At 39.1% G+C, this 21,271-nt stretch overlaps 1 long non-coding RNA gene across 1 annotated transcript in view; it reads left to right on the plus strand.

Moving 5' to 3' along the window:
- Positions 1-11,831, plus strand: part of LOC143649805 (uncharacterized) — a 119,355-nt gene extending 107,524 nt beyond the window's left edge. Inside the window, exons 3-4 of the long non-coding RNA XR_013159195.1 lie at positions 10,673-10,763; positions 11,306-11,831. This is a non-coding gene — a long non-coding RNA (uncharacterized LOC143649805). The remainder of the gene's footprint in view (positions 1-10,672; positions 10,764-11,305) is intronic.
- Positions 11,832-21,271: the final 9,440 nt, after the last annotated feature.

The raw sequence follows: 21,271 nt of genomic DNA on the forward strand, positions 1-21,271 counted from the left end.
GATAATAAAAAGCCATAGAGTGGTAGCAAATATACTTACAATAAAAATATGAGACATATGACCTGTATCCACAATGTATAAAGAATTCAGAATTGAAAAATAAGAACCAACAACCCATTTAAAAATGGGCAAAAGATTTCAGCAGCTACTTCACCAAGGAATATATATGGATGGCAAACAAACACATGAAAAGATACTCAGATATAATTTAAATGAAATGCCACTTAAAGGAAATTACAATTCCAGGTGCAGGCCAGGACACAAGTCAAAAGAGACTCTCATATATTGGTAGTAGGAAGCAAAATGGTACAGTTACTCTGAAATAGTTTGGTTTTTTCTTTAAATAAAGTTACATATATGCTTATTATATGACCAAGAAATCTCACTTCTAGGTATTTGTCCTAGAGAAATGAAACCTACGTTCACACAAAAATCCGTTTACAAATGTTTATAGCTGCATTATTCATAATCACCAAAACACTGGAAACAACCCAAATGTACTTCAGTGAATGCAAGGATAAACAAACTGGCCCATTCACACAATGAAATATTACTTAGCAATAAAAATGAATTAACTATTGATACACATAATTACATAGGTAAATCTCAAGTGCAGTATGCTATGTAAAACATTTTGGTCTCAAAAGGTTACATGCTTAGACTTCCTGGAAGATGGCGGCTTAGTAAGACGCGCGGATCTTAGTTTCTTCTCCAGGACACCTACTAGGGGAGTAGAAACGATACAGAAAGCGCCCAAAGCCACAACAGAGATAAAAAAGACAGCGTACCCCATCCTGGAACGGCTGGCTGGCTGAGAGAAGCAGCTCGGGTGAGATCGCCGAGGCGCGCGGGCCTTACCGGGCGGGGTGGCAAGCGGCCGGAGTTACTCCCTTCCCCCTTCCCGGGCCGGCTGGGAGAATTGGAGAGGCGGTCCCCTGAAACAAAGACGGCTGGCGCCCACACCACGCGCAGCCCCCGGACCAACTGAGAGAATTGGATCGGAAACCCCCAGGCCGCGGAGAACGGTGACGGGTGGGGGAGGCCTCTTCCAAACCCGTGACTCCCGGGGAACGTGCACTCTCTCGGGCGGGCCGCTGCCACTGGCGCCCTCCCGCCACGCTTGTTGCCCAGGGCCGACTAGGAAATTCGGACGGGCTCTTTCCCGGGCTGCAGCGACCAGCAACCCTCCCTGCGTTCGGACCGAGGGCCGGCTCAAGCCGCTTCGGCTAGCGAACCCCCAGGACGGCGAGAGTTTTCCAAAGTTTAAGGTCCCACAGCACCTTTTACTGGTGGGACCCGCAGACAAACGTGTGCCACGAGCGCCACCTACTGGGCAGGATAAGAAAAACAGAACCCAGAGATTTCACAGAAAAATATTACAACCTTGCTGGGTCCAACACCAAGAAAAATCTGAATAAATGCCCAGACGCCAGCAGCAGAAGATAACTGTCCACGCTCAAAAGATTGAGAATATGGCTCAGTCAAAGGAACAAACCAATAGCTCAAATGAGACACAAGAGCTGAGACAACTAATCCTGAATATACGAACAGAAATGGAAAACCTCTTCAAAAATGAAATCGATAAATTGAGGGAGGACATGAAGAGGACATGGGCTGAACATAAAGAAGAAATAGAAAAACTGAAAAAACAAATCGCAGAACTTATGGAAGTGAAGGATAAAGTAGCAAACATAGAAAAAATAATGGATAGTTACAATGATAGATTTAAAGAGACAGAAGATAGAATTAGTGATTTGGAGGATGGAACATCTGAATTCAAAAAAGAAACAGAAACTATAGGGAAAAGAATGGAAAAATTTGAACAGGGTATCAGGGAACTCAAGGACAATATGAACCGCACAAATATACGTGTTGTGGGTGTCCCAGAAGGAGAAGAGAAGGGAAAAGGAGGAGAAAAACTAATGGAAGAAATTTTCACTGAAAATTTCCCAACTCTTATGAAAGACCTAAAATTACAGATCCAAGAAGTGCAGCGCACCCCAAAGAGATTAGACCCAAATAGGCGTTCTCCAAGACACTTACTAGTTAGAATGTCAGAGGTCAAAGAGAAAGAGAAGATCTTGAAAGCAGCAAGAGAAAAACAATCCATTACATACAAGGGAAACCCAATAAGACTTTGTGTAGATTTCTCAGCAGAAACCATGGAAGCTAGAAGACAGTGGGATGATATATTTAAAATACTAAAAGAGAAAAACTGCCAACCAAGACTCCTATATCCAGCAAAATTATCCTTCAAAAATGAGGGAGAAATTAAAACATTCTCAGACAAAAAGTCACTGAAAGAATTTGTGACCAAGAGACCAGCTCTGCAAGAAATACTAAAGGGAGCACTAGAGTCAGATACAAAAAGACAGAAGAGAGAGATATGGAAAAGAGTGTAGAAAGAAGGAAAATCAGATATGATATATATAATACAAAAGGCAAAATGTTAGAGGAAAATATTATCCAAACAGTAATAACACTAAATGTCAATGGACTGAATTCCCCAATCAAAAGACATAGATTGGCAGAATGGATTAAAAAACAGGATCCTTCTATATGCTGTCTACAGGAAACACATCTTAGACCCAAAGATAAACATAGGTTGAAAGTGAAAGGTTGGGAAAAGATATTTCATGCAAATAACAACCAGAAAAGAGCAGGAGTGGCTATACTAATATCCAACAAATTAGACTTCAAATGTAAAACAGTTAAAAGAGACAAAGAAGGACACTATATACTAATAAAAGGAACAATTAAACAAGAAGACATAACAATCATAAATATTTACGCACCGAATCAGAATGCCCCAAAATACGTGAGGAATATACTGCAAACACTGAAAAGGGAAATAGACTCATATACCATAATAGTTGGAGACTTCAACTCACCACTCTCATCAAGGGACAGAACATCTAGACAGAGGATCAACAAAGAAATAGAGAATCTGAATATTACTATAAATGAACTAGACTTAATAGACATTTATAGGACATTACATCCCACAACAGCAGGATACACCTTTTTCTCAAGTGCTCATGGATCATTCTCAAAGATAGACCATATGCTGGGTCACAAAGCAAGTCTTAACAAATTTAAAAAGATTGAAATCTTACACAACACTTTCTCGGACCATAAAGGAATGATGTTGGAAATCAATAATAGGCAGAGTGCCAGAAAATTCACAAATACGTGGAGGCTCAACAACACACTCCTAAACAACGACTGGGTCAAAGAAGAAATTGCAAGAGAAATTAGCAAATACCTCGAGGCGAATGAAAATGAAAACACAACATATCAAAACTTATGGGACGCAGCAAAGGCAGTGCTAAGAGGGAAATTTATTGCTCTAAATGCCTATATCAGAAAAGAAGAAAAGGCAAAAATTCAGGAATTAACTATCCATTTGGAAGAACTGGAGAAAGAACAGCAAGCTAACCCCAAAGCAAGCAAAAGGAAAGAAATAACAAAGATTAGAGCACAAATAAATGAAATTGAAAACATGAAAACAATAGAGAAAATCAATAAGGCCAGAAGTTGGTTCTATGAGAAAATCAATAAGATTGATGGGCCCTTAGCAAGATTGACAAAAAGAAGAAGAGAGAGGATGCAAATAAATAAGATCAGAAATGGAAGAGGAGACATAACTACTGACCTCACAGAAATAAAGGAGGTAATAACAGGATACTATGAACAACTTTACGCTAATAAATACAACAATTTAGAGGAAATGGACGGGTTCCTGGAAAGACATGAACAACCAACTTTGACTCAAGAAGACATAGATGACCTCAACAAACCAATCACAAGTAAAGAAATTGAATTAGTCATTCAAAAGCTTCCTAAAAAGAAAAGTCCAGGACCAGATGGCTTCACATGTGAATTCTACCAAACGTTCCAGAAAGAATTAGTACCAATTCTCTTCAAACTCTTCCAAAAAATCGAAGTGGAGGGAAAACTACCTAATTCATTCTATGAAGCCAACATCACCCTCATACCAAAACCAGGCAAAGATATTACAAAAAAAGAAAACTACAGACCAATCTCTCTAATGAATACAGATGCAAAAATCCTCAATAAAATTCTAGCAAATCGTATCCAACAACACATTAAAAGAATTATACATCATGACCAAGTAGGATTCATCCCAGGTATGCAAGGATGGTTCAACATAAGAAAATCAATTAATGTAATACACCATATCAACAAATCAAAGCAGAAAAATCACATGATCATCTCAATTGATGCAGAGAAGGCATTCGACAAGATTCAACATCCTTTCCTGTTGAAAACACTTCAAAAGATAGGAATACAAGGGAACTTCCTTAAAATGATAGAGGGAATATATGAAAAACCCACAGCTAATATCATCCTCAATGGGGAAAAATTGAAAACTTTCCCCCTAAGATCAGGAACAAGACAAGGATGTCCACTATCACCACTATTATTCAACATTGTGTTGGAGGTTCTAGCCAGAGCAATTAGACAAGAAAAAGAAATACAAGGCATCAAAATTGGAAAGGAAGAAGTAAAACTATCACTGTTTGCAGACGATATGATACTATACGTCGAAAACCCGGAAAAAATCCACAACAAAACTACTAGAGCTAATAAATGAGTACAGCAAAGTAGCAGGTTACAAGATCAACATTCAAAAATCTGTAGCATTTCTATACACTAGTAATGAACAAGCTGAGGGGGAAATCAAGAAACGAATCCCATTTACAATTGCAACTAAAAGAATAAAATACCTAGGAATAAATTTAACTAAAGAGACAAAAAACCTATATAAAGAAAACTACAAAAAACTGCTAAAAGAAATCACAGAAGACCTAAATAGATGGAAGGGCATACCGTGTTCATGGATTGGAAGACTAAATATAGTTAAGATGTCAATCCTACCTAAATTGATTTACAGATTCAATGCAATACCAATCAAAATCCCAACAACTTATTTTTCAGAAATAGAAAAACCAATAAGCAAATTTATCTGGAAGGGCAGGGTGCCCCGAATTGCTAAAAACATCTTGAGGAAAAAAAACGAAGCTGGAGGTCTCGCGCTGCCTGACTTTAAGGCATATTATGAAGCCACAGTGGTCAAAACAGCATGGTATTGGCATAAAGATAGATATATCGACCAATGGAATCGAATAGAGTGCTCAGATATAGACCCTCTCATCTATGGACATTTGATCTTTGATAAGGCAGTCAAGCCAACTCACCTGGGACAGAGCAGTCTCTTCAATAAATGGTGCCTAGAGAACTGGATATCCATATGCAAAAGAATGAAAGAAGACCCATCTCTCACACCCTATACAAAAGTTAACTCAAAATGGATCAAAGATCTAAACATTAGGTCTAAGACCATAAAACAGTTAGAGGAAAATGTTGGGAGATATCTTATGGATCTTACAACTGGAGGCGGTTTTATGGACCTTAAACCTAAAGCAAGAGCACTGAAGAAGGAAATAAATAAATGGGAACTCCTCAAAATTAAACACTTTTGTGCATCAAAGAACTTCATCAAGAAAGTAGAAAGACAGCCTTCACAATGGGAGACAATATTTGGAAATGATATATCAGATAAAGGTCTAGTATCCAGAATTTATAAAGAGATTGTTCATCTCAACAACAAAAAGACAGCCAACCCAATTACAAAATGGGAAAAAGACTTGAACAGACACCTCTCAGAAGAGGAAATACGGATGGCCAAGAGGCACATGAAGAGATGCTCAATGTCCCTGGCCATTAGAGAAATGCAAATCAAAACCACAATGAGATATCATCTCACACCCACCAGAATGGCCATTATCAACAAAACAGAAAATGACAAGTGCTGGAGAGGATGCGGAGAAAGAGGCACACTTATCCACTGTTGGTGGGAATGTCAAAGGGTGCAACCACTGTGGAAGGCAGTTTGGCGGTTCCTCAAAAAGCTGAATATAGAATTGCCATACGACCCAGCAATACCATTGCTAGGTATCTACTCAAAGGACTTAAGGGCAAAGACACAAACGGACATTTGCACACCAATGTTTATAGCAGCATTATTTACAATTGCAAAGAGATGGAAACAGCCAAAATCTCCATCAACAGACGAGTGGCTAAACAAACTGTGGTATATACATACGATGGAATATTATGCAGCTTTAAGACAAGATAAACTTATGAACCATGTAATAACATGGATGGACCTAGAGAATATTATGCTGAGTGAATCCAGCCAAAAACTAAAGGACAAATACTGTATGGTCCCACTGATGTGAACGGACATTCGAGAATAAACTTGAAATATGTCATTGGTAACAGAGTTCAGCAGGAGTTAGAAACAGGGTAAGACAATGAGTAATTGAAGCTGAAGGGATACAGACTGTGCAACAGGACTAGATACAAAAACTCAAAAATGGACAGCACAATAATACCTAATTGTAAAGTAATCATGTTAAAACACTGAATGAAGCTGCATCTGAGCTATAGGTTTTTGTTTTGTTTTGTTTTGTTTTGTTTTGATTTTACTATTATTACTTTTATTTTTTTCTCTATATTAACATTCTATATCTTTTTCGGTTATGTTGCTAGTTCTTCTAAACCAATGCAAATGTACTAAGAAATGATGATCATGCATCTATGTGATGATGTTAAGAATTAATGATTGCATGTGTAGAATGGTATGATCTCTAAATGTTGGGTTAATTTCTTTTTTTCCGTTAATTAAAAAAAAAAAAAAAAAGAGAAGGGATAATTGGAGATGAAGGGATACAGACTGTACAACGGGACTGGATATAAAAACTCAGAAATGGACAGCACAATACTACCCAATTGTAATGCAATTATGTTAAAACACTGAATGAAGCTGCATGTGAGGTATAGGTTTTTTGTTTTTGTTTTTTTTGTTTTTTTTTCTTTCTATTATTGTTTTAATTCTTATTCTGTTGTCTTTTTATTTCTTTTTCTAAATCGATGCAAATGTACTAAGAAATGATGAATATGCAACTATGTGATGTTATTAAGAATTACTGATTGTACATGTAGATTGGAATGATTTCTAATTGTTTTGTTAATTCTTTTTTTAATTAATAAAAAAAAAAATGGGCAAAAAAAAAAAAAAAAAAAAAAAAGGTTACATGCTTTAATATTCTATTTATACATTTGGAAAGGGCAAATTATAGGAATTGAGAATAGATCAGGAGTTTTCACGGGTTAGGGCTGTGGAGCGGTCTAAATAAAAGGAAGCAGTAAGAGGAAATTCTTTGGGATGTTTGAATTTTTCTGTATCCTGACTTTAGTGTTTGGTAGAAGAATCTATGCATGCATAAAAATGTAAAGACTTGTCCACCAAAAAAGTGAATTTTACTCTATGCAAATTAAAAAAAAAAGCATATGGAGTCCCCACGATATAACATCATCTCTAACAATAAAAAGGCAATTAGATGCTTTGAAAGGGAAATTAAACTGCCTAATGTGAAAATGTAACTTCCAAGTTTCCCTTGAATTTACTTTTTATTCAAAAACTTGCCTGTCATTTTAACCAATTTAATCTATTCTAGGACATTATAGCTGTTGGCTTGTATTGGGAGTGTGATGCTAAAGGGAGTAAGAGAATGGCAAGAAATCAGAAGACAGTAATTTTTTTTTAGACAAAATAAAAAAAATTTCTCACGGCTGGTACGGAGAAGTGACCTGAAATTACTAAGCAGCACTTGAACGGGAACAGCTGGGGTCCTGGTCCGGAGAAACAGAGGCAGAGTTTGACCTTGTCCTGTGGTGGCTTACAGTCCCTGCGCGAGGTTATGCTGGCCTTTTACTTCGGGGTGGGAGGAGAATGGGAGTGCAGAGAATAAAAATTCATATGCAAATATATCAGGTAGAAATGGTTACAGGTTTCTCATGCCTGAAAATGACCAAATGGTGGAAAATGGGTGGCACTAATCAGATAGATGAGAAGAAGACAAAGGCTGTAAAAGAACTGAGTGATCACTTCAGTATTGAATGTAATACCCTACTTATATATTTCTCTCTCTCAAGTGGAATTAGACTCCAGGGTGGAACTCCTTGAAGCAAAAGAGTTTCCTGCATGGAAACAGAGTACATTTTGCTTTCATTTAAAGTGAGACCCACTCACTCACTGAAGAAAATTAGTTTAGAAATATAGGCGTGTTCACCAAAAAAACGCATCAACAAATCCCTTCCTTGCACACCAGGGAAAGTGATGACCCAGGAGATAAGCACTTCTGTGATGATTTTCATTTCAAAAAGAATCCACTTAGGGTGCACCGGTGGTTCAGTGGTAGAACGCTCGCCTTCTATGCCGGAGACCCGGGTTCGATTCCCCAACAGATGCACCCCCGCGTCGCTTCCCTCCAAAAAAAAAGAATCCACGTAAAATATTTAATCTGGCTGTCCCTTCATGTGTAGCCCACCCTGAGGCATTTCGATTTCCTTCATCAATCATTGACCACTGATTGAAGGTGTGCAGTGAGGGAGAGGTTCAGAGTGCTGGCCAATTGGAGATCAATAGAAGTAAAGGTAAATCATCTCTGAAATGATGATTTGAGTCAATGGAGAGACCTGACTCTGATTTATGCCCAATGTTTCAGGAAATGCATCTAGGGAATGAAGGGAATGGTTCCTACAGTGTGGACGTGGAAAACAGCTCCTCTCATGAGAGAACCAGGCATCTCCTGCCACCTCTGCCTGTTTGTCCTCAATCCACTCAAAGGGCCTGTGCCTGGAGGTGACAGGTATTAGTGAAACTCAATTCATTCTGCCTTCTGGACCTCACTTCCTCATTATAGAAGGCTGCAATTTCATTTCAGATCAGCAGAGTAAAACCTGTTGTCATATTTTATGTGATGATGTTAACTCTGCTATGAAATTATACCCCGAGAATACCCCAGAGCCAGCTCAGTATGTATAAATAGCCATTTATCAGATGCAACCTATAATCCTCCTACTGCTGTGACCCATTCTGTAATCTCCTCTCAGCTGACAAGCTACAAATGAAGAGTGTTCTTAGATTTCAGTGATGAAGTTTAAAATACCGATGTGGCTATAAAAAGCTAAGCCCTTCAAGAAGATTTTTTTTTTCCCATTACATTCTAAGGACCTGTATCCATCTGCTTTATAATCATGCAAGAACCCTATGGTCTCATGCTGACCTTCCATATGATTTCTTAATGCTTTGATTCTCTGCTATGTCCCCATCTCCTCTCTTCTTTCTAACCGACCCATCACCCACATAAGCACTCATTCCCTCATTGCATTACACATACACTTTTCTCATACAAGCATATATAATGTCTCTGTAAACTGTGAACTTCATTGTGTCTGTGTGTGTAAGCTTTAACCACTGGATTGTTCTATCTTCCATTAAAAACACAAAATTTAATGAACTATTAGTGTGTGCCAAAGGCTGTGTACTAGATACCTGGCACATGTGTTCCCATTGTATATATGAGGAAACTGAGACTCAGAGCTGCATTTAAGATTTCACCGAGTTAACAGCTGGAGCCAGGATTAGAATCCAGGACTAACTGAGGCTGCATTCATTTTTTTGTGGCTGCTGTAATAAATGACCATGAGCTTGGTGGTTAAAAACCACAGAAATGTATTCTCTCGCGGTTCTGGAGGTCAGAAGCCCTAAGTCAAAGTGTCCGCTGGGCTGCACTTCCTTCAAGGGGAGAATCCCTTCTTTGCCTTTTCCACTTCTGGTAGCTGTGTCATTCCTTGGCTTGTGGCCACATCTCTCTCTGCTCATCACCTTCTTCTCTGCGTGGGACTCTCTCAAAACTCCCCGTGCCTTTCTCTTCTAAGGAAGCCTGCAATTGCATATAGGTCCCCCCTGGACAAACCAGGCTAAGCACATTCTGCTGAAGATTCTTAGCTTAATTACGTCTTTAATCACATAAAGGTAAAATTCACAGGTTCCAGGAATTTGACTTGGATATCTTTGAGGAGGACATTTTACAGCCTGCTACATATCCAAAGCCATCAGAATCCTGAGGGATTGAGGTCCCCAGTACAAATTATGGATAAGAAATTCTTGAGATGAAGGAAACAGGAGGAAAGTGCTACCTTTGCTACCCTCCACTTATGTGAAATTTCCAGTAAATTTGGATAATTCCAAATTTCCGAAATTTGCACATTCCTTTAGCTTCAAATATGAAAGCATCATTTTTAAAATGGAAGATATCTGGGAAGTGCAACAAGGCATCAATAGCCATCGTCACCTTAATACAACTCAGATTATCAGCACCAGGGCTGGAGAAATGAGATACAAACAAGCTAATGTCTTACGGCCAAAATAGGCTAATGATACCTCTTTTCAGGTATAAAACATCACACTGACATACACACCAGTTTTGAAATGCCCTTTAAGACAGTGTTTTTTTTCTGTTTGTTTATTTGTTTAAGGCCTTAACTGCAGGGCACCAGAACATCTGGATGAAAAAAATGCAGTATCTAATCAATTATGTGTAATATGCTTGATTATTCACAGAAGTTGGGTCTCCAGCCATCCCCTCATATATTTAAATTGTTTACCAAGTTGGCATTTCCTGACCCGTGTGTTTGTTGTCTCCCTGCCCCAAACTTCTTTTCTATTGCTAGGAATTCATTTTTTTTCTTTCTGTTATCATCTGTTTTAGTTTTTTATTTGTTACTTCTTTTTTAGGGAAGGAAGGAGGGAAGAAAAAGAGAAATAGAGAAAGAGATGGAGCAAGAGAGAGAAGAGAGGAGAAGGAGAGAAGGGGAAGAAGGCTGGGGTAATGGTTCGAAATATCGTCTTTCTTCTTCCTGGAAAAGACCTTTAGGATAACCTTTTGAAAAATGCTTATTTTTCAAAGAATTTTATGTCAACATTAAAGAACGTTTTTGAAAGGAGAAAAATAAATCGCTCATAATCTCACCAACCTAGCAAACAGCAGTTTTCATGAGAGAAGAGCATTTAATCTCATTGAACGCTGCTGGGCTCCTCGGGCAGCAGCTTGAGACTGTATACAAAAAAGAAACAGGAAAATATTTGCTTTTCAGCTGTGAGGCATCAAACTATTTTATGAATTAATTAAAGCACTTAGGTACCCTGGCAACGGTCTTATGAGCAAATAGGCACGCGTCAAACTCCAGCACCTGAAAATGTTAACAGATGTGATAAAATAGGTTGGCCCAACCCTAGTCACTGTAAGTTATCACTGTGAGACTCACTCTCGAGTCAGTGCTAGAACCTTGTCATATAAGACAGACCAAGTCCTAACAGAGGTTTTTTTGCTTTTCCAGTGTAAAATGATCTTTCTTCATTTTTCTGCAGGTACGCAGGGCACTACTTCCCACCATCTGCTGAGCTCAGAGAACACATACGTATACTTTTATGATTGCCCGGAAACACAAGGAAAACAAATCTTCCTGGGGAAACTAACACGTGCAATATGGCATAAATTAAAAGGGTTGGTTAAATGTCTTATTGAGAATTTTCATGAGAACATGAACAGATGAAAAATATGAGTTAATTCCAGGGGAAATTATAAGGTTGCTGAGATCTGCTTTGCCGACCACCATATTTTACTCCTTCTGTCCCTTCAAATGCAGCCCCCAACACATATACCTTTCATGCTATAATAAAGAGGAGCACACTGGTGCTCATAATTCAACCTGAATTATGAAGATCTCAAAGCTGATCCTTTCCCAGGACTCTGGAGAGTTTGGAGAAGAGAATCCCAGCAATGAATCTCTGATGGTGGCATAAGGTCTTGTGAAAGAAGGAAGTGGTTTTCGAAGGCAAGCCGGAGGGTGGTAACTTTCTCAGAACACTTCAACCTTCAAATCACACCGAAAGGGTGGCTCCTTCCTTTGCTTAAGTTAAAGGTAGATCTTGTTGGAATCTGTGTGTGTGTATGCATGTGTGCATTTGTGAAGAAGAGTGAGACTGAAAAGTAGAGTATAACTAAATTCACAAACAACTGCACTGCAGAAAATCAGTATCAAAGAAGTCTTTAAAGTGGTTATGTTTTGTTAGTCAGTTTTTGTTTTGTGATGCTGAATAAGACAGCAGAGTGGTTTAATGGAAAATGCCCAGGATTGGGGAGAACAGGAATTTTACTGCAGCTCCCACAGACAGCCTCTGTGTCACCACAGATGAGGCAGTGAAATTTTTTCCACTCCAATTCCTCATCTGTAAAATGGATGTAGTCACTGACTAACTAAAACATGTTTCAAGCTCTAAAATTCTGACTTAACTGCTTTAAAAGTTCAAAGTTTCTTAAAATGTGGGTTTGCTTTATACCTAAATGTACTTGTTGTAAATTAAATTCCATCATCCAATATGAATTGAGCATTAACTACATGCCATGCTGGCTAACATGTGACAATTAACCCAGTGAAGATTTGGTTATGTTTTCATTGATGTTTCTGTCCTCAATGTGATGGCTTACTTCCAGAGAGTCAGAGATGTTTTTTTGGGGGACATGGGCAGACTCCGAGAATTAAACCTGGGTCTCCATCATGGCAGGTGAGAATCCTGCCACTGAGCCACTGCTGAACCGCCCTAGATGCTTATATTTTGCATGGGCCTTGGAGGTCATTTGCTCAGCCAGTCCGTCCACCTGGGGCTGGCACGTCCTGAGAACACTTGGCAATGTCCGCAAGCTTAGTCTTTAGATCAAGCCATCTACTTTATTATTTGACGACATTATTTAGAAATATTTTCCTTTCAATTAAGAAACTCTGGTTCCCATCAAGTCCTCTAACACCTTTTACGAATAGTGTAGTCATGTCTTTTTCTCCATTTCCCTGTTCTTTTACATATTTGAAAATATAAATATCCTTAAAAGCACAATTAGTATGATTTATTTGTATCTCTAGTACAATAGCTATTCACTTATGCCCTTCGTTAGATGTTTGTTTCTGATAAGCCCCTCCCTGTAAATAAACTTGAGGTCAGAGAGTATTCTTTCTCATTTCTCAATTTCTCACAGCCCATATATGGCACGTTCCCTTTCACATGACAGGGACTCAATAAATGTTTGTCGATTGTGCAGTTGACAGCCCTTTAAATATCTGCAGGCTGTTAGCAGGTTTTGCCAAGCATCCTCAGACTAAAAGTTTTGGTTTTCTCAAGTGCTCTGTGTATAGAAAACATATCACCACCCAGGTAAGATGTAAATGGTAGAGATGGAAAATCTCCAGTGTTTTCACAGAAACTTCAGCTGAGTGAGGTCACTGTCTTCCTATCCTTGTTCAATGGAATGTTTGGAGCTGAATTCAGAGCTTAACAATTTCTCTTAAAATCCATGTCATTAGTTCCAGGCCACCATTCTCCAAACTCAAATCTTTTTGAATCTTACTAGTCATCAGTCCCAGTTTTGGTTCATCTAGAAATGGTTCAAGTATGACCTATACATGACCATGCAGGTTTTTGACAAAAGTATTACCCAAGAGAGGAGTAAGGGTTATGCTGAACAGTATAAAAGCGCTATTTTTATAGGTCAAAACTACTCAAAATTGAGTGGAGCAACTTAACGTATTGCCCCATGGGGGGCATGCTTCAGTCAAGATTCTCTTGCTCCAACTGCTTAATTAAGTATTCCTCTGCCTAAATGTAGAACAATTTTGACCCTCATTTCCTCATTTTGTCCCGAAGAATGTATTGCTATTCATTAACAACTGCTGTACTAAAAGCCTCACAGGGTAAAGACAAATAGCCTAGCTTTTTGAGCTTCAACTCTGTAACAAATTAGCTGTGTGACCTCTGACAAGTTAATTAACTCTCCTGTGCCTCTATTTTCTCATCTGAACAGTGGGGATATTGGTGTATCTGCCTCGGTGGATTATTGTGAGGCATGAAGGAGTAGAATCCTTGTGGGTGCTCAGTAAATGTGGAACGTTATTAGTATCACATCTTTCGGGGGAAAACCATGTGGAGTCCAGGGCGTTTTTACTCCTTTTCTCAACAAATACTCACAAATGGTCAGCTAATTAAACCAGGGTAGAACTTTGCTAGGGATCCACATCAAACCCCCTGAGCAGTAGTTTCTGAAACATGTGTCTCCTTTTTAAAAATAAGTACAACATGTGTCCTTCTTAAGTTTTTCAGTACAGTTCTCCATAGCCCATTTGCCTCCAGGTTTACTTGTAAGATTATTATTATTATTTTTGTATACCGTATTGCGGATTGCGGGGCCACATTTCATTCTTTTTCCATGTGAATATCCCATTATTGCAGCACTATTCGCTGAATTTTTTGTTTGTTTGGTTTTCTGGTTTTTTTGTTTGTTTGTTTTTTTTACTTGCTTGTTTTCTGGGAATTGAACCTGGGTCTCCGCATGGCAGGTGAGAATTCTACCACTGAACCACCCTTGCTCTCCTACTTGTACAATCTTCACAATCACTTTACACATTTTTTATCCAGCCAGCAGATTTGAATTTATTTAAAGTGAGTAAAGGGATCTTATTGTTTATTCAACTAGTTGGTGCTCAAATTATTTCCTAGCCAATATCAAACTATCCATTAACATTTGAAGATCATTTTCTTTGATAGAGAAGACGATATGAGTTGTTCTGCCTTGTTTATATTGTTGTTGACATTAAAACTGAGCAGTAGCCATCTGCTTCCTTATCCTTCTTCCAGCTCCAAACATACCTAAAATGCCTTTTCTTTACCACTGTATTTAGCATGCTTCAGAAGCCGTATGTAGTCCTGTGCTTTGGCATTCCTGGAACAACATGTCCATTTGTGACATTCTTTATGTTTGCTCCTAGCTGTGTGTTCCTCATTCACCTTTAATGACCTGAGTATATCAGAGAGCTCCCTCTGTGTCCCCTCTGATATATTTCTTTAGGTACCACCCAGTTTGCTTCCTGATCACTTCGTTTATAACATTAGAATTTCTGTTAAGAGTCTACCATTCCTCTTAAACTACCTTTCCTTTTTGAGTTCAGAGAATAGTAACAGCTATTTTTATCAAGCTTTTTGAATTCTGCTTTCTTAAGATCTAGGGTATATGGCAGAACTTTGACAAATATTTTCTTCCTAAATTATTATGTGATGGCCCCTTGTACATAGACTATTGTCAATTCTATTTTTTCCTTCCAGTTCTTCATTTGTGCTGAGTAGAAGGTGGAAAGTAACCATTTTCCTTCATTGCATCTTCCACCTTCTGAGAGATTGAACACCAGCAAGGGAAGTAAAAAAAATGATCAGATGTTTTGTTTTAATGAAAGCATAGGATTTTCATTAATTATTTTAAGTTCTTAAACTGGTTATTGACTGAATTATAGTATATGAACAGAAAAGACCCTAAATTATAAGTGTAGCACGCAATGAATTTTCACAAAATGACCAAACTTACCTAGCTACCTAACCTGGAAACCCACTGGTCTTGTTATGAGGAAAAACTTCCCTTTTTCCTCATAAATTAGCTTTAATGGAATTAGAATCAGCATTGGGAAGATGATAATTACTATCCTGGAAGCCAATACTTGTGAATAACTTGAACAGTGTGGCCAGTATTGTGCTCAACATCAGTACTGCCTATTTTAATCTTCACAACTCTATGGGGTGGGTCTATCATCTTCCCCACTTACAGATAAGGAACTGAAATCGTGATAACTGGTACATTACACACACCACCCGCAGGGTCCACCTGGCCAGCCAGGCTGTGGTTCGGGATTTCTCAATCCCAGTGTTAGGGACACTAGGGCCACGTAATTACTTGTGGGAAGCTGTTGTGCATTGTAGGATGTTCAGCAGTATCCTGGCTTCTGCCCACTAAATGCTGGAAGCATCCCTTCCCCCACCCCCAGTTCTGATAATAAAAATGTCTCCAGACATTGTCAAATAATTCCCTGCATTGGGTGGGTGGGTGGGTGGGGAGGTGGGGGTGCAGAGCTGCCTCCAGGTAGATTTATCTTGTTGTAGATAATCCCATACTTTCAGGGCCTCCTTCTCTCTTCCCACTTACTTGCTATCTGCTGAGTCCATTCTTAGATAAATGGATATTAGCACAGGTGTATACCTTCCCCTTCTCAACAAGCATCACCACCTTGGGTTCCCTTTAACAATGTTAATTGAAAGTGTAGCTTCAGGCGGGCAAAGGTGGCTCAGTGACAAGAGGTCTTGCCTGCTATGCCAGAGACACAGGTTCAATTCCTGGTGCCTGCCCATGTTAAAAAAATTAAAAAGTCCAGCTTCATTTGATTATTCAAATATGTTTGTTGTCATTGAGTCTTCTGAAGCCACAACTATCACTTCTTTTACCACAACTGTCATAGCTCCTGTCTCTCTCTCCTTTCACATTCCCATAGGAAATCACTGGGCACCTCCTCCCATATACTCCATTTTTTCTATCTTGCACCCATCAGTTTCTCTCTTTCTCTTTGAGATATCTCTCAGACATATCAGTATCTGTCAGAGTCATGGAGGAAAAAGCTGGCATATTCAAAAAGGGCAATTTGAGAAGGAGTTATAGAGGTTGTTCTAGTTTGCTAGCTGCCAGAATGCAACACACCAGAGACAGGTTGACTTTTAATAAAAGCGGATATATTTCATTAGTTCTTCAGAGGAAAGGCAGCTAACTTTCATCTGAGGTTCTTTCTTATGTGGGAAGGCACAGGGTGATCTCTACTGGCATTCTCTCCAGGCCTCTGGGTTCCAACAACTTTCCCCAGGATGATTCCTTTCTGCATCTCCAAAGGCTTGGGTTGAGCTGCGAGTGCTGAGATGAGGTATGCTGAGCTGCTTGGGCTGTGCTATGTTGTGCTCGCTCATTTAAGCACTGGCCAATTAAATCAAACATCATTCATTGCAGCAGGCACACCTCCTAGCAAACTGCAGATGTAACAACAACAGATGAGGTTCACGTACCATTGGCTCATGTCCACAGCAACAGAACTAGGTGCCTTCACCTGGCCAAGTTGACACCTGGACCTAACTACCACAGAGGTATTGCTTGAAAGGTGAGGGAAGGATTCAGAGAAATTGAGGGGAGATAATGTAGCACCCTGGATGTGCCAAACACACGGAGCCATTTCTCCTCCTAGGTCTGAAGGGGCAAGAGGAAGATGAGGTTACTTGAACATGGAGAGGATTTTCTGTATGGCAACTCTCACTGGTACAAGCCAATGGCAAAGAAGCCCAATGATGCACTCTGTGTGGTCAGCTTCCCGGGCACAGTGCCGTGATCTGGAAAAGACAAATAGAAGAGGAGCAGTACAACAGCTCTGCGATTTTATCTGAGCACTTTTCCCTGCTCCCTGTCTAAAATTTCATTTTAAGGTTCTCTTGATCAGATCATAGAGTTTCTTGACAAGCATGTTTATCCTGTTATTTTTTTTCTTCACCTTTATTGAGATAAATTCACACACCACACAAACCAAACAAAGCATACAATCACTGGTTCACAGTATCACTACATAGTTGTGCATCCATCCCCATGGTCGATTTTAGAGCATTTTTTTTTCATCCTGCTTTTTGAGAAATAGCTTCTGCTTCTTGTCAGAAACGTATTATTCTAACATCACCAGCCATGGTTTAGAAAACCAAGTCTTTTTGGATAACATCTATATACAGTCAAGTATTCATTTCTCTTCTCCTTTGTCTTCCAAAATCACAAACCTCAACATGAAGAAGAAATGAGAAAGATCTGATCTGTCTTGTGAGATTTGGGTGGGCTTCTCCATCGGTTTCAGGAAAGAGTGAACCATCTTTGTTTGCCTGATGTCCTGAGCAGGATTTCTCAAACCTATCAGTACCTAGGAATTCTCTTGATTTTTTTTGAGGGAACACAGTGATGCTTTTTCCTCAGAAGATCTGGATTCATCCTGAGCCAAAAGGTCTTCAGTGTTGGGGGACAGAGACCTGCAAGGCTGGACAGTTTCCTTCAAGCCATATGCTTGCTGGGATGCCCCTCTGCCTTCATAAAATGTTTCCATTTTAGCTACATTCTGAATTATTTTTCCACCCAGTCTAAGAATATTTTAATCCTCTCTGCTAAGGACAGCAGGAAGGCTTTCTTCAAGCCCTTTTACCTTCTCCAGGGAGACCAGTGACATTTATGGCACATTTCAGAAAAAAAAGACCATCTAAGCACAGACTCTGGAAGGCTTCCTTTGATGTTTTTGCCACCTGAGAGTCTAATTGGAAAATGAACTTCTATAGTTCCTTGTGTCAGTTTAAAACTTTTTGTGTACCCCAGAAAAGCCATGCTCTTTAATGCTGCTTCTATATTATCGGGTGCAATCTTTTTGCTTAAATTGTTTCCCTGAAGATGTGGCCCACCCAATTGCAGGTGGAACCTTTTGATTAGGTAGTTTCCATGGAGATATGTCTCTGCCCATTCAGGGTGGGTGGTTTACTGGAATCCTTTAAGAGGGAACCATTTTGGAAAGAGCTTGAGATCCAACAGCAACAGAGACATTTTGAGATGCAGAAGGAAAATGCCCCTGGGGAAGCTGTTTAAAACCAGAAACCAAAGGATCAGCAGATCCACCCACATGCCTTCCCAGATTGGCCTTTCTTGAGTCAAGGTATCTGTTTTCGTTTGTTATAGCTGCCAGAATGCAGTATACTAGAAACAAAATGGCTTTTAAGAAGGGAAATTTATTAAATTTAAAAATGTCCAGACTAAGGCATCCAAGGAAAGATACCTTGATTCGAAAAAAGCTGATGGGTCCAGAGCACCACTGTCAGCTGGAAAGGCACATGGTAATATCTGTTAACTCTCTCTCATCATTTCATAAGGCTTCCCTGGGGTCATTTTCCTTCTGCATCTCCAGAGATCTCTGGCTGTGTGGCCTCTGTTAGCATTGAGTTTTTTCCAAAATGGTTCCCTCTTAAAGGTTCCTGTAAGTAACCCCACCTTAGGTGGGTGGAGACATATTTCCATGGAAACCATCTAATCAAAAGATACCACCTACAATTGGATGGGTAACATCTCCATGGAAACAATCAGAGATCCCACCAAACAATATTGAATGAGGATTAAAGAACATTGCTTTTCTGGGGTACACAACAGACTCAAACCAGCATAGGATCTTTCCCCGTATGCCTTAGTTTGAACATATTTATGGCCTTAGAACTGTAAACTTGTAATTTAATAAATTCCCTTTATAAAAACTAACACATTTCTGGTATATTGCATTTCCGGAAGCATTAACAAACTAAAACATTTCCTTTACAAATTTCTGCTCCTGTTTGCTTCTGAGTCCCTGGTTTCTTGGGTGATCTTGGAAACAGTGCCATTAAATTGACATGACTAAGAACAAAGTTATGAAGCGTGCAATGAGGTGAATGAAACTGGGGGACTTTATGCAATACAAAATAAGCCAGAAACAAAAGAGCAAATATTGTGTGGTCTCTTTTAGAATGCACTTATAAGAAAATTGGGGCCTAGATGGTAAGCTCTTATAGCAGGCACATATAATTCAGAGCTATAGTAGTTATTTCTAGATTTTGCGAGGCTGTGCTATATATGCATAATCTGGTATTTCCCTGGAACTTTGGGTACCTGGGTGACATCTGAGACTCAGAGTAAGAATCCTGCAAGTCTGAAAGCAACTGTTAAAGAAATGATAAAAGATCAGGCTTCAGTTAGAGATAAGAATGAAGCCGATTGGCTCAGTACTAAAGTAAATCAGAATACAGGGGTAAGGAGGACACTGAAGTTTAGAACTTTACCTACTTTATGAGACCAAGGAAAGAGAGGTTTTTTTTAATCCTAAACCTAACTTTTCTGTAGGGCATAATCTAACTCAACCTGTCTGGAGAGATCATTAAACAACCCAAATACAAGGAGCCTAGAAAGGGAATAAGGGCTTGTAATTCTGTACAGCTTAATATGATGGCTGGATACATCCCAGAGTATTTGGAACAGATAATGTAAAAAGTCCCTTAGGGGATGAGAGAAATAATATGGAGCTATTAAATATTACCACTAGAGAACCACCTGATAATGTCCCAAACATTAGGGACTCCCAAATCAATAGGTCAAGCCCTTGATCTTTTCCTTTTATATTTTTATTGAGAAATATCCAACCATATTATATAGTGAAGGGTTCACATTATCATTACATAGTTGTATAATCTTCATCATGATCATTTTTAAAACATTTGTATCACTCCAGAAAAAGAAATACAAAGAAGAAAAAAAGAACTCACACATCCCATATCCTTTACCCCTCCCTTTCATTGACCCACAGTATTTCAATGTACCCAGTTTTTATCTTTTATCTCCCCATATTATTGAATTATTTTAATTCTTTTTTTTTATTCATCAGTCCATACCCTGGACAAAAGGAACATGAAACACAAGGTTTTCATAATCACACAGTCACACTGTAAAAGCTGTATAGTTATACAGTCTTCTTCAAGAATCAATGTTTCAATGCTACTGGAACACAGTTTAACAACTTCAGGTACTTCTTTCTAGCCACTCCAATACACCATAAACTAAAATTGGGATATCTATAGAATATATAAGAATAACCTCCAGGATAAATTCTTGACTCTGTTTGAAATCTCTCAGCACAAAAACTTCATTTTGTCTCATTTCATTCTTCCCCCTTTTGGTCAAGAAAGCTTTCTCATTCCCATGATGCCAGGTCTTGGCTCACCCACAGGAGTCAGATCCCACATTGCCATGGAGATTTATACCCCCAGAAGTCATGTTCCATGTAGGAGGGAGGGGAGTGACTTCATTTACCAAGTTGGCTTTGAGAAAAGGGCCACATGTGAGCAACAAAAGAGGTTCTCTGGAGGTGACTCTTAGGCATAATTATCAGTAGGCTTAGCTTCTCCTTTGCAGGAATAAACTTCATAAAGGCAACCCCCAAGATTGAGGGCTCAGCCTGTTGAATTGGGTGTCCCCACTGCTTGCGAGATTATCAGGAATTCCTCAGATGGGGAAGTGGAATATTTCCTCCTTTCTCCCAAATTCCCCAAGGGGACTTTCCAAATACTTTTTTTATTCTCTGCCCAAATTACTCTGGGATATATCAGGGCATTACACTAATCTGTACAAACCAAAAAGATCTCATGCCTTACTCAAGATTCCATGAAATTATGGTGTTCAAGTAACCATAGAAGTTAAATTAAATAATGTGCTACCCAAAATTTAAATTTTGCAACAAATAAAACATCTCTCCCATTAAGCTCTTGATCTTGAAGCTTGCTCTTGTGAAGCTTATTTATGTAGTGGAGAAGCTAAAGCCTACCTGTAGGTATGCCTAAGAGTTACTTCCAAAGAACCTCTTTTGTTGCTCAGATGTGGCCTCTTTATCTCTA

The sequence above is a fragment of the Tamandua tetradactyla genome, chromosome 11 (genome assembly GCF_023851605.1).
Source record: "Tamandua tetradactyla isolate mTamTet1 chromosome 11, mTamTet1.pri, whole genome shotgun sequence".
NCBI lineage: Eukaryota > Metazoa > Chordata > Mammalia > Pilosa > Myrmecophagidae > Tamandua > Tamandua tetradactyla.